This window comes from Wasmannia auropunctata, unplaced genomic scaffold, assembly GCF_000956235.1.
Source record: "Wasmannia auropunctata unplaced genomic scaffold, wasmannia.A_1.0 LD336106.1, whole genome shotgun sequence".
NCBI lineage: Eukaryota > Metazoa > Arthropoda > Insecta > Hymenoptera > Formicidae > Wasmannia > Wasmannia auropunctata.
The window spans coordinates 8,878,208-8,893,188 of NW_012026784.1; the positions used below are offsets into that span (position 1 = coordinate 8,878,208).

Below are 14,981 nucleotides of genomic sequence, written 5' to 3' on the forward strand. Positions count from 1 at the left end.
CTAAAATATAAAACAGTATAGATATACGAACAAAAGTAATAAAGTCTAACAAAGAAGTTGAATTGTTTAATTCTGTGAGTTTGTTTTTGTACAATTACGTATCTACCTGCAAAGCTTATTTATACATAGAACGTCGCGCGGTCTGTACTTCGGTTACTTCATTAAAACCAGACGCGATAATCGCGTACGGTGCAACTTTATATCCTCCGTTCTTATCCCAGCACTTTATCACTCGCGTTGCTAGAAGCGGAGCGGAGCAAGGCCCGATTAATTCACGCAGGCCGGTGCGCGGCGGTGGCGGTGGCGAAGGAGGAGGCCCAGTACCGAAGTCATTAACGTCGGGGCCATCGATGGGACTAATTAGCCCCGCACCGCCGTACTTCGGAAGCGCGCACGGAATGGTAGCAGCTGTTCCGTCCGGGAGCAGGTGAATCTCGCTACCGTACGCCGGAGCCGCGGCACTCGACGAGGCTCGGCGACGTCGTCCTAATCGCCATCGCGCCCCTAATGACGTCCAACCCCTTTCCCGCGCGCGGCCACGTTCCATTCGAAATTCGCTTAATTGGCTGTACTGACCGGTTATTTATTGCGCCCTAACTTATACACATATACTTGGCGCTGTCTTTTAACGCCGTAATAGCCTGTTGACGGGGCTGTTTAGACCTTTTAGGTCAGTTTGAAGTCAGTAAGAAGAGTTTGTGGAGCAATTGTTGAAAGCGAAGTATCTGTTTTGAAATGCCGCTATTGTAAATGGTTGCGAGGTTTTATAAGCTTATCAATGAGAGATTTAAAATATTAAAGATTTACTCAGTTATTCTTTTGGATATAAACATTTGTTGCTGTTAACAAACAGCGACGTGCTGCTTTTACGCGAAATGAAAACATAAAGTTGACATAATTTAATATACTCAAAATACTTTTTATAAATATTGAATATTTTAAGTAATAATTTAGAAAAATATTTTTTACGCATATTATTCTTTCTTTTAATCCTTGCTATAATTAGTAGTTCTAAACATTAGCATTACTTATATTTAACATTGCCGTAATTTAGCTTAGGCGTTAAGTCGAAACGGTATTATGTGAAAAATTGTTCGAATCTAAATAAGTCTTTAAACTGCGTGTATCTTGAACAAGAAACGTGTTCTTATCTTTTTTTTCCCCTGTTTCTGTCGATATCGCGGCAACTGGCACATAAAGCGTACGCACATAGCGCTGCGTAAATACGCGTCGGCATCTCGTTATCAGCTTATTGGCGATCGCGTTTGCGCTCGCAACGATACCAGGATCCGAGAGGTAACAGCAGCGAACGGGCAGGAGACACGGAGTGAAGAAACGCGTGTAGTCGAGTTAAGGCAGATCAAAGAGCGCCGGCAATAATTACAGAAATATGCGATGATGCGTACCACCTTTTGTCAGGCAGTCCTTGAAAGGATTCCTTACGCTGCCATCGCTGTGTCGCAACCAAAAGTTATCGCTTCCTCTTTCTTGCCTGAGTAATACAATTACTTATTTAGCACCTGATATCATCTTGTAATCTATAAACACATTGTGGCTATCTTCTCTAAGACTACCTTTTCTATTCAGTTTTTATAAATTTGTTTTATAAATGAAAAGAGAGAAGTAATTAGCTATAGGGGTGTTCCAACTTCAGGCAAATTTATCAGCGCTATAACGTTCATTTTAATGGGAATAAGTTTATTTTTATATAATAAACTTGTATACTTGAAGTTAAGCCTGCGTGTATATATACGTGTGTGTATCATTACAAGAACATTGTACATTAATGCGAAACATTGTACATTAACCGTACAGCTGGTTGATAGATGAACATACCGATAATATCTTAACGGAAAGACCATTATCTCGATTCCATTCCGGTACAGCACCCGCGTTGCGACGATTCGACCGATTTGCTTTTAAGGTCTGGATTAAGATTCTTGAAATTATCGTCTTTGTGCGGCTCCGAATATACCGACGTACGCGAGTAACACGTCGCATTCTCGCGTTGCTCGCCGATCCAGTAACATAAATTAACGTTATCAGCGGGGTGAAGTAATCGAGGATCTCCGCTTCCACGATGAAAATCGCCGACGAGTCGGCAAACTTATTACAGATCTATTAGATCGGCCTGCCGGGAAATACCTGTAGGAAAAATCCGCGCTTTGGCCATACGCACTCCTAATGAATGCTGTTTACGAATTACGAACGCTTCGTTAACTCGCGCGCACGCGGCCGCGCCAGGTATTCACTGGGATATTCAACGAGGAATGGTTATCGTAACCGTTTTTGCGAGCTGCGCTATAAAACCAGGCATCCATAATCGTAAAACCTTTCTCTCGCGCGAATTTGCCGTGATCAATGACCCAGTTGTGTATTGTATATGCACCGAACAACGGCGCGGTCTGTTGAAACAATCAAAATCTTATAAGAAAATATCATGCGGATACAAAAAATTTTTCTAAGTTGAAGTTAGAAGATTACGTCAAAAAGTCGGCTTTTAAAATTGTCACTGGACACTAAGATAATATTAATTTAAAAAAAAATGTTTACACAAAATTAATTTTATTGCTTCTTTATTATTTTGGAACATTCTTAGAATACCAAGGACTTTTTTCTGTTACCTTCGCCGAATATTGATATATTTATACGAATACTACGATGATCTCAGTAGAAATTTGAGCATGATACTCGGACGCTGGTAAAAATGAACATGCAGTTTATACAATGTGGTTACGGTACCGGAAACCGCGCCCGATGCTACGGGCTATCGTCAAAAAGCCATCCATGCGGCAAGTAGGTACCGAAAGCTCGGACTGTTGCACGGACAATGTGGAATTTCGTTCCCCTGCCTGCCAGGTCCCAAGGATCGTGACGTTCATCGCATTGTGTCCGTCGGGCGCGTCGGGTTGCGAAGAATTTCGCCCGGAAGCGACAAGCGCGAGACCTCTCGCGTTCGCACAACCGTTTCGGCTTTAACGGATATCGTGAGAGATCGTGGGCGGAGATTATTGTGATCGCGGCGGAGAGATCGTTCGGACAGTAACAACGTTGCAGAACCAGGAAGCGGAGTCCCTAAAGCGACAATGTAATGAGGAACGATGCAAGAAAGTGGCAAAAGGATCGGGCATGAAATATGCTCTGGATGTTGCCGGTGAAGATGGCGGAACGGTTGGATTGGCGCGCGGTATCTACCGTATTCCATTTTGTATAAATATACCTTTCTGCATCGCGAGAGATAAAATCTACGGGCGATACCGGAGATGGTCTCGCGGAGTGAGGCGAAGGAGCCGGTAAAAAGGTATTGAAATGGGTTGTCCGAAATACAGAGCGACCGATGCGTAATTTCCTTAATGACGTTTAAAAATTATGACGGGCGAAGAATCCCGGAGGCGCGCAACGCTGCAGCAATCGGAGTTTCCGTGTTGTACAGAAGCACGGAAAGTAATGAAATTTCAGCTTCGGGCTTCCAACTGTCAAGGAAGAATAATTTTCAGCAATATTCATGTTTTAGATTGCAGCAAATGTTATTTTTGCTCAAAAGGGAGTGATTTGTAGAGAAACTCCTCATAAAATACGTATAAATATATATTTAGAATAGGAAGGAACGTAACGTCGCTTTAATTCTCTTGGGGCTTCTGCTGATAGTTTCAAAAATTGAAGATGCATCGTATCGCAAAACGTTATCATAAAACTACTTTGAAGATGACAAATTAATAAATGCGTCACTTGTGCTCTTTACATTCTCCCATAATTCTCTCACATCACATAATCGCTCATTATAGTTAATTATTCTTTAAAGCTGTCACGTCTTCAGTAAGTGCTTTTGATGTCGTCCGCGATTTTACGCACAAAAGTACCCTACGGGTTATTTTTAGCGGGATACTCTTTAATTCGTCGGAACTTTGCTTGATTGGCAAAAGGGTGACCGTGAATCACAAATGCATCTTACCTATTGCTTTCTCATTCGCGAGAAAACGCGAGCACACCGTTCGTGTCTCTCCGGGTTATTACAGGATACATCTGTTTCTGCACCGGTGGTAGCAGCAGCGTGCAATCACGCACGTAATTCGAAAGCAGAAAGAGGGAAATTGCCGATTAACCCGGCGCGTTTCTTAATCGCGCAGGGTATTATACTTCAAGTGCAATCGACAGCCGTCGCAGTCGTTCTTATGCTGCTGCCACCCAGAGGTAAATGAGAAAAACCAGATCACCTAATCTTTGTGTGTATAAGGAAAAGAAACAAGAATTACTTTCGATGTATGAAAATAACTTGTCATAGACAATAAATCTTTGAATATTTTGCTCTCATACATTTGCAATGACACTTTGAATAATTGATTGATGACAATATAAGATTGTACAAAGTATATTATGTATAATACAAGTGTATTATTTTTTTGTATAGTGTAATTATGTTATAAATTTTTAATAAGTACTTATTGGACTAAAAATTTAATTAATAATAATTTATAATTCTATAAGGAAACTATTTAGAAGGAATATTTTCTCTCTTTGTTAGAAACTTTAATTATTTAAGCAAACATACCCGAGAGATCATTTACCGATGGGTATTATCCTAGTCGTGCGTTCCAGGTTAAACAAGATATCACATGTTACACGAAGGCGTGTCTAACGTGTCATGCGTCGCTACGATTTCGCATCCGTTATTTCACACAATGTATTTTATGCGTCATAATCAAGAATTACGGGCGCACATGGCGTGACTTAAACTTTCGCTTGACGAATGCCGCGCGGACCTTTGCGGAGGGAGCTTCCGAGCTCTCGTAGTAGGCGACAGTATACGGTCGGCTCTAAGAAAATGTAATATAACTCGTCGTCGTGGGTTGAAAACACCACGGTATCGCTACTCGCGATGCGCCAAGACGTACAACGGGTGGCGTCTTAAATAATGCGGCCTGCCGTCTCGCTGAGCGACAATCGTGCGTCTTCTATCTCGGCGGAGCCGCTCGTCCTTCGCGGGCACGACAGTCACGCATGTTGCGTTGAAACATGCGGGGATTACGTTTCGTAAACTGCACTAAATCATCGTGACTGCAGTGTGCAGACATGCGCGGCTTGAAATTCTGCGGGATCTTCTCTTGCATCAATATCATAATTATTCTTACACGGAAAAGACCGATTTTGTTGGAAGATCTAAAAATTTTGCCGGATACAGATCTGAAAATAATTTTGTTGGGAATTAAAACTATTGCTAGAATATCAAAATGTTTTACAGTAAAGCTCATCATTTTTTAGTGTTATTTCTGAGACTTTCGTTGTCTGTCGTTTAAATAAATAGTGTTATTACAACAATATTGTTTAAGATTTATCATTTAATCAGTCTATTGCTTAAAAGATGTCTCTTATTTAATAGACAACTATTAACCACTAAGAGTTTGGCAGAGATTTTTTGTAATGTTGACCGCTTATAAATTTATGTGACGTTCAATTTACATAAATCGAATATTGAATCAATTTGTAAAGAAGAAAAGAGGATTTTCCAACAGGATGCTAGGCACTAATAACTTATATTCAGCGACATATTGCGAATTTTCTAAACCTACTATTATCCCCTGTTGCAATATCGTACAGGTGTGGAGAACGTTTCGACCGGAAAGAAAAGTCTCGCGTATATCGACGTCACGACTATTTATAAAAACTAATGGCGGTTAAACACTATAACTCATGAACTCATTATACCTAATAGCCGCCGGCGTATTTATGTCGAACGAGTTCGTACCGCTTCTCGGATCTACACGGCCTACAAATTATATACAAACCAGAATTATCCTGCCGGGGTGCGTATAAAAACGTGCTAAGATTACACGATTCGGAGACGCGATTTTGATCGATTAGCAATTTTTGGTAGATCAAATTTTGTGGATACATGACCGCGGCGTTGCTAAAAGTCTATACTTTGCACAGATGACAGCTATCTGTGGTACCTATATAGAATAAGAGTAATACAGCAGGATGATTTTGTATCATAAATTTAAGATTTTCTTTTAAAACAAATACTTGATTGAAGATGTGCAAGTCAAGGTAGTAATGTTCTCGTTGCAATATCTATTTTTGATTTAAATTATAAACCAATGTCTCAAATATATTATTTGTCAATGAAGCTCAATGCTATATCGTTCACAATATATTGGACGTTTGATGACCGAGTACGAACCACGCGTTCCACCGGAAACGCGACTTTTAATCCGCTCACATAGCGTGAGGAGAGATTCTTCGCGCACGCGAAGTCATTCGAGCGTGAACGACGACGAGGAGAGGAACGGCGGACCATCCCTCTCGGGCACGCATTAGAAGTGTCCATTGAGTCGTCTAATTTTATACGTTGTAAATCTCCTCCCACACCCGATGACGCGTCGCGTGCACGAGAACCCGTGTTTATGTATATCAGGATGCCTACACATGCGACTACGTGAATCCGCGCCGTACACCATGCCGCACCAAGGAGCGTGGTGCATACCGCAGCTGCATTATTGCGCCAGCGAAGTATATACCACACGCACGCCGCGGTGGGGATCTCCGTTTATAAATTATTTCGTGCCGTCGGCAGATTTTCTATCAGAGTTTGTCACATGGCGATCAAGAGAAACGGCACCGTGGCGGCGGCAGCGAGGTTTCGTTGACGAATGTACATAAATCGAGGGGTCAATCACTATGGCAATCAGTGTACATTTCTTTAGGAATATATTGCTAAGTATTGTGGCAGTAGAATACTAGCGATACGCTATCAATACATAGTAATATAACAATAGGAATACATTAGCAATACTTGGCAATATTGTGCAATAGGTGGCAGTACATGAGGCAATATTGCTGATAATACGAAAGCAATTATAGCAATAAAGTGTGTTGTATTGCCATAATTAGCAATCACTGTACATTTTTTTAAGTAGTGGTTGACCCCTCGGTACAAATCGATTGCAACGGCCGAGTGTTTGAACGAAACAGCCAACGTTCCTCGTCGCATTCGGGTCATCAAACTTGCGCGGATTACGTAAAATCGTCTTAGCATCCTGCTGAGGGAGGGAGAGAAGAGAGGGGGTGATATATAGTCGTTACGTCGATAGCGCGCGAAGAGCTAGGCACCGTGAGTCATCGATCATTGTCGCTCGAATATGGAACGCAAGAACGATAACTCGACTTGTCCACCAACGTCGCCTCGCAATCGTTATATTAATATTAGCGCCAGTCGGACATTGTTCGTCATGATAGCGACTTAATAAGAGCCCCGTATAATAAAGCTCGAACGCTTGTAGCAAGTTTCCCCGGCGCAGATGAAAGCGAATCGTATATACGTTTCACCGTACGCGAATTAAGTTTTCTTCACGAGCGAGAGAGACTTCATCCGACTGCGCGCGCGCAAAACCGTGGGATGAATGTTTACGAAATTACCGTGACCATCTTTCATCTTGTCCGATTGTTACGTCAGCCGTTATTCGTATCAACCGTTGAAACATCGTCCGAGTTCATAGGGCATCGACGTTGCGGCCGGGAAAGAAGAAGGAAATTCTAATAACATTCGGTGAAGGAGAAGATAAGAGTTTAATTATTCACGCAAAGCGGGGTTCCCTCCCCCCCTCCCCGGTGCCTAGGCCGCGCGCGCGGAGGGTCTATCGCGCGGGGTCCGTGATGTTTGTGTAGTATCGCAATACGTATAGGTAGGTATATACACCTTATATCTACCTACATCGTGAGCGCGATAAATCTCGCGGAGTCAGGTGGACGATGGTCATCAGCTAGTTGCCGCGTGTAAGAGGCCCGCGGCTCTCCTATCTCCCCCTCTGAGAGGGGAAGCCTCGATGCCTTGGGTCTAAGTCTGTTCTCATGATGCCGGACGGCCTGGCGACGACCCACGACCCTGCTGGCCACAACTTACCGCGCGGTACACCCGCGGTATGCTTTCTCCGCCACGATCCACCACGGCATTCCTGACCCCAACCGTGACGGCGGACCGGGCCGGAATACGCAATTCCGTTGGCGCGACGCGGAAAGACGTCGGAAATGCTGCGTCGATCGCGACGTCATCGTCCTAATACGTCGGATGTTCACTTGACATCCTTGGGAGATTGAAGCTCCCTTTGGTCCACGCACCGCAATACTACGCGTGATGTGACGTAATCATAATTTAATGATGTTTGAATATTTCAAGATTTTGAAGGTATTTGTATATTAAAAAAACGTTTATCACACGTAAAGAAAAACAAACAAAGAGTTAAATATTAAGAAATAATTTTTATCTCGTTTGCGAAAAAAAATTTCTAGCAAGGCTTGGATATTCGTGAGCGAAAGAGAAGAAAAATCTTAAAAGTTAGAAAAAATAGATTCCACTGAGGTCAACTGCTTCTGCGTATAAGTCTCGAGGCGTTCTGCGCCTCGCTGAACTACCGATTTAGCAGACCGGAATACAAAACGCGCGCAGAGAGGGCGGAACGTCAAAGTGATTCAACTGCGTTCGCACGACGCGAAATCTCTACAAATCATGGAGAGGAATGAGGGAGGGGAAAGCGGGAGGGATCGCACCGTAAGAGTCCAGCGGACCTCCTTACAGTTAGAACAGTACGAGCTTAAGGGGGCTTGGCTCTCATTAATCTCGGGATCTAGTCTCGTCAAAGGGGACACTGCGAGATACGCGAGGACAAAGGGCTTCCTCCGGCGCGGTATCGCCGCGCAATCTCGTCACATCGTACGCTCGCGAGGCGGTGATCGCGAAACATCGAGGAGCGGGCGGGAACCTGCGGCGCGAGATAGAATCTCGACGAGCGACCACACAATGCCAAACATATTAATTAATGTGCATCGCCTCGGGAGCCGCGTTCAATGACGTGGGACCGTGGGTGGTACATTTCGAAGACCAAATGTACCGTCCTTGCAATGTCACAGTATCTTGTACCTAGCAATCATAATAACGACGGTGATAGTTTCGGTGGTAATATATAATAATGTGTACAACTATATATATTCATGTTCCTCTTCATTTTTATATTTGTTGCTGCCATTTTGCGAAGAGCTCTCGCCGATCGATCTCGCAAATATTACTTAAATTATATTTAAATAACGAATATTCGCAATTTAAGCGTCAAAATACAGACATTATTCCTAAGAGATTTAGACGATTCGCGTGCTCCATACGTCGTTATATGTGCATGTCGAGCTTAAAAGCGCCACGTTCGAAAAATGGGCGTCGGCCGAGCGGACGAGTTCACGCGCGCGCCGATATAATTGCGCGCACGAATATTATCTGCCCGTTTCGTCGAGGAGTAAATCGCGACTACGTCAAATGGGCCGACTAACTTCAGGGTGCGAACGTTTACGCGCATCCTCATTACGGTTTTTACTGCGGCAGTTTCTCCGAACTATTACATCGTTACACGCGGCCGGGTGAAAGACAGGGAAAAGAGTGGGCTCGCGGCGCCTCACAAAACGCTCCCTCGGCCGAGCGAACGCGGGCCGTAAACGCGGGACAAAAATATTGATAAACCGGACGCAAGCTCGCGAGATCGCTGGCATCGCATACTTTGTGCATTGCATCCTGCCTTCGAAGCGGTTTACGAGCGTTCGGTCGATTCGTTTGGAGAAAACGGCGCGAGGCAGAGCCGCGCCGCACAAAGTCTTATCGGACGATAATTTGTCGCTTAATCAACGAGCGCGATTAAGAGAGAATCGAAAAAAGCAAGAAAGAGAGACAGAGAGAGATGGAGAGCAGGGGGAGCTCTTGATATTTATTGTATTTAATTCGCGCTCTGGCGAAGCACGCGTAATCTGCCGCTAAATAAGAACAGATGAAATGCTAGAGTCGTTTTACGAGAGCACTTAGGCGGCATGCGGAGGCGATCTTGATCCGCCTTCCTCTCCTCCCCTCTCTTCTACTCCGTCCTCTCTTCTTCTCGCGGACGCAGCCCGAGTCTTTCTATACCCCACATGCGAAATCATTTTCCTAGATCCTTTAATGAAGATGACGGTGTGCTCTCCCGCTTGCACAAAACAGAGGATATCGCTCGCTCGCGGACATTAAATTAAAGGGTCTCTCTCCCACCTTTTCTTTCTCTATCGTTTCCTCGTCACCGTGCGACTTACCGCCGCGGGATCATTTTCTTGCGTATAATATCCTGTCATTAGTCGCCAACCGAGAAGAAACAAAGCGCGCGCGCACACGGCTTAGCGTTCGACTTTATCGCAGCGGCGTTATCTGCGGCCGCCTCTACATCTCCTTCTTCGCTGCCTCCTTCGTCTCCCTTTTTCCTCCTCTCCCGTTTTTCTCCGTATTTCGTCGCGTGATAGCGCGACCAGACGCGTTTTACGGCGCTTTAACGCCCCGATGCCGCCGGCGGCGCGGCAGTGCTACACGCGCGCTCGATGCCACGGAAATCTGGAAGCGCGGATGCACGGTTGTATGCACCGTGACGACGTTCCGCGGAGGAGATGATTCCGCGCTTCGGCGTCTTTCATGATGCGAGGATTGCGAGGTGGCCGCAGCAAATATGCTAACAAATGCAATACTGCTACTCACTTGGTCTTAAACCTTAGCTGTTCACTAAACCGATGCACTTTTCAAATTCCAACGTTAGATATCTCGAAATAGCCTTAGATATGCTGAAAAATCTCGCTGACAGGCTGCTTTAGAATCGGTGGTCATCGCGAATCAATAATTGATTCGATCAATAAATTTTATCGAAATTTATCGTCGTGTCTCCCGGATATCATAAATTCTTTTAAGCAAAATTATTCTTCCGATTGCATTAGCAATATAGTTCGCGCGCGTTGTAAAATTTCAATGACGCTTCATTAAGTAAATGCCACACCGGTATAATTAATTCGGCCGATTGTACTGTCGCGCCGAGCGGATCGATTAATTTTTCGCGCGCCTCTCGACCAAATGGAGAAACTAATTATCGACGCTGCCGATAATATACGCATTGTCGTCCGGCGCATTGTTCTCCGGATCTATTGTAGCGACGTGGCAAAACACATCGTCGTGCCGGCCTCGCCTCTCGCTCATTCAAATCAGAGGCGAGAGGGGCGCGTTGCGTTTCGTCGCGCGTTTCCACTTCGCACGTGCATAGCGTGAGAGAGAGTGAGACGTATGTGGGTGTTGCGTGATTTAAGCGTCTCGGCGGCACGACCGCCGGCGATTTTCTCGATCCGGCCGCGTTCGCAAATCGCCCCCGCCATTGTGCAATCGTCGCGTATAACATATAACACCGGTACCGTGCGTTATCGACTTGTTGATTACTCCGCCTAATGGCGGGTCACGCCAATCTCCGTCAACCGTGTTTACCGACTTGTCGATTTATATACCGGATTCTGCAATCCGAGACGAAGCGAAGGGAAATCTGCGAGACCACGTCGAGAGACTATCTCTCGCTGGGATATTGCAATATTTCTAAGAAATCCCACGTGAGAGGTAAAGGGAACACGGGATATCCGGAAAATATTTTCAATCATCGTTATATACGCGTATAACATATTCATGTCTATTGTAACGTCCAAGATACTCGTAAAATATTACTAATTAAGATTTTTTTGTCTCTATTATTATAATTTCTGATATACCTCTACCGGCTATAAAATATACTGAATATTTTATAGAGAGCCCACACATACATGCACGTACTTCAGTATTATACTTATTCTAATTCTGGTTAAATAGTAATTCGATTCGAGACTTTCGGGAAAATCGGGCTTACTGCATTCAGGATGATTTCAATATATCCATCGCCGTGCGGGATTCTGGGTCAGAAGTTCACGAAGTGCCTGGACCCGGGTAATTCTATTCGCCGCGGAATCCCGGCGAGCGCGCCGGATATTTTTGTCAGAGGAGTATCGTACGTATAGCGTGTTTGCGCGGCGTGCGGAGAGAATGGAGAAAGAAGACTCACTTAATTGCGATACTCTTCGATATGGCAGTGAACGTGTGCGGCCTCGTGACGCGCGATGAAAGCGTTTTGGAATGAATAGAACGCAACGGCAACGGCGATAACTAACTACGCGGCTAAGCGTGCGTGAAATTATAAGTTATTGCAAATGCGCCCGTAACTCTCGCAGAACTCATCGTTTATGTCGCTACTAATTATCGACTTTATGGATTCCGGCTTGCGCGGATTATTCGTCGATTCCGAACGATTAACGGGCGTGAAGCGAAATCGTGATAAACCGATTTTTATTGCTATTTTTAAAGCCCGCCTTGCTTGCGACAAAACACTGTTTTTTTTTTCAACAAATAGAAGAACATTTTATTTACGCGGATTGTTTCGCGAGATTCGACACGACTTGAAAACGTCAGGTGGAAGGTTTTAATGAAATCGCTATACGCGTAAGATTTTAGGTATAGTAATCCGATTGAATCCGATAGGTTTTACCGATAGGTAGCGCCTACACGATCTCCGCAATGAAACACAGCTAAATATCACTATCATGCGAATCGGACCTTTCACGATTTCCGTGCACGATTCGCGCGGATCCTCTTTGCGACTCGTGGGCGAGATACGTTATATTATAGTCGATGAGTAAAAGGCAAACATTAAATCGCGCTACATTACGAACAATGCAATGTGCCCACACGCGATCTGAAATCTTCTTGTCCGTCGCCCGCCCCGAGAATTCCTGCCGCACCAACCCACCATGCCGTGGCCCGCATTCTCGACGCCACCCGCGGTTTCTATAGCCTTCGGAAATATCATCGCGCGCCCGCGCCATTGTTACTGCCCTAATACCGGTGATTTGACGCAATTAAGGCGCGAGATCCGTTCCGCCGATCACGATGACATTCGATCTCGATTAAATCCAAGTGCATTCGGCGGCTTAACACGCCGTCCGGCATACTCGCTCTTATTGCCGGCTTCTGACGGGTCTGCCGATCGCTAATTTATGCCCTCGTTCGACGCCGAGATCGGCTAATTGTTTTTTCTATATAGGCGCTCCTCCGAAGGGCCGTACGTCTTGTTGCGTGTCGACTCGCGATCACCCGTAGATCACTCGGGGCGGCTCACGCCCTTGCGATCGGCCGATCTATCCGACGCGTAAAAACCACTCGGCCGGACAATTTGCGTGCCGCTCCCGAGGACGAGGACGGATCCTCGCCAGGGCCCCCTTTCGCACCTGGCATTCCGGTTTCCGTACCGCGCAAGCGAACGAGCTGCCGAGATCGCGCGGCGATCGGAGATGTCGCGGGCGATTCGCGTGGGCGGCTGAGTCCTCGAGGCTGAGGCTCCTCGCGGTGTCATTAAGATACGGTTAATTTACGGCAGTCGTAATACGAATGTAGAACATTGTTCAGATTATCAGCGGCTAAATTGTCGCCCCTTCGGACCTCGGACGTCTCATTACACCGCTCACAGCGATAAATCAGGGCAGGGCTCTCGACCACTTTTTCTTTTTCGTTGCTCCCTCGCTTTAATTGCTCGAACGACGTTGACGCATGGTACTGAGCGCCTTTTCGTTTAACAAATGTAGTCTAATATGTACGCAAGTTAAAGTACTTACATATAGTATTCATTCGAGACTTTTGTGCAAATTTTGTTAGAAGCTGGTATTATCGTGATTTTTATGGGTACAGGCAAGAAGAGAGGATAATTCAAAAGCACGATCGCATGACGATCAATGATTACTCAAATCCTCCCCTCGCATCTTCGCGCTCAGAGTTCCCCCTTCTCTTCACCTTTCTTTCGGTTTCGGTTGGCATCCTGCGGAAAACCCGCGGCGCGAATTTCATATACGCGATAAAATATATCGATCGAGCATCGAGTCTAATTAATCACTGTTAATTACGAGTGCGGAGGTCGGTCCGGCGGACGAGGGCGATTAATGAGTAATTGATTTCGATCACGCCACTCGCCGATCGGGAAAAAGGCTACATCGTGGTCATCGAAGGTGGCTGATCGTAAATTTTCTTTTTCACACTGGATTTGTGTATATGTTTAAACACGATAAGTATTAGATCGTTCGTGAGTATCATAAGATTAGGAATTTGTACAGATCAGATGTGTGTGTGTGTGTGTGTGTGTGTGTGTGTGTGTGTGTGTCAGGATAAATAAATTTTTCTGCATTTAATTTTTGTCAAAATAAATTTTTTAAAGCAAAACCAAAAATCCTTAAAAATCTTAGATATTAAATGCGTCCAGTACAATTTTAAAGTTTTATTAATAGTATTTATAATGTATGTGTTACATTATAATATATTTTCTACTTTTTTTAGGGCAACGATGTGCATCCCCCACCCATTTGACGGAATTTCTGAAGAAATACGTTCTGAGAGCAGATGTCCGTAAGTAGAAACTTATTGCGTTTAGGATTAAGTTAACTCGTTTGACTTTGTCGCTGCTAGATTGCGCTCTGACAGGCATGTAATTAGTGAGCCTTAATTTCTTGATCAAATCGAGCTCCGCTGGTATCTCGCGCGCGTCTCCCGCGGTATTGACGATGCCAGCTGCGATTAGGCGTATTCGGTATGCCTCCTGTGTGTACGTCGGGTCCTCCTGTCAGATAGACTAATCTACGGTCAACCAACTCCCAGGCTCACGCGCTCCTCCTACTACCTGCTCGATTAACGATCGCCCGGCTCACCTGACTCGCCGGTAATTCAAATTCGAAGGAGGCCGAGAGAGTGCATATATAAATACGCGTTGTGCTGCATTGCGTTGCGTGCCGGAGTTATTCACAAACACGAAAGCATAAATTCGCCGTTCTTCATTCCCTTCCTCGTCTCGCCGTTCGGGCGGGATCATACACGGGCAAGGCGGAACAGAGTGCGTGCAACGGCCCTTTGTAAAATCAGCCCTAACTTCATTCCAAAATCGCGTGAACGAGTTCGCCGATTAATAATCCCTTGCGATCGCGCGTGCGGCATTCGATTACAAAAGGATTTTTATAAAACTTTTATGAAACGATGACGATTGGCAAGGAACTTTCTGCAGCGGATTTCAAATTACATTTGCTTTCAAATAATTGTGAAACTATTATTCCGA

At 45.0% G+C, this 14,981-nt stretch overlaps 1 long non-coding RNA gene across 1 annotated transcript in view; it reads left to right on the forward strand.

The window, feature by feature from the left end:
• LOC105455936 overlaps positions 1–14,759 on the forward strand; it is a 90,850-nt gene extending 76,091 nt beyond the window's left edge. The window contains exon 3 of the long non-coding RNA XR_975189.1: positions 14,213–14,759. This is a non-coding gene — a long non-coding RNA (uncharacterized LOC105455936). The remainder of the gene's footprint in view (positions 1–14,212) is intronic.
• Positions 14,760–14,981: the final 222 nt, after the last annotated feature.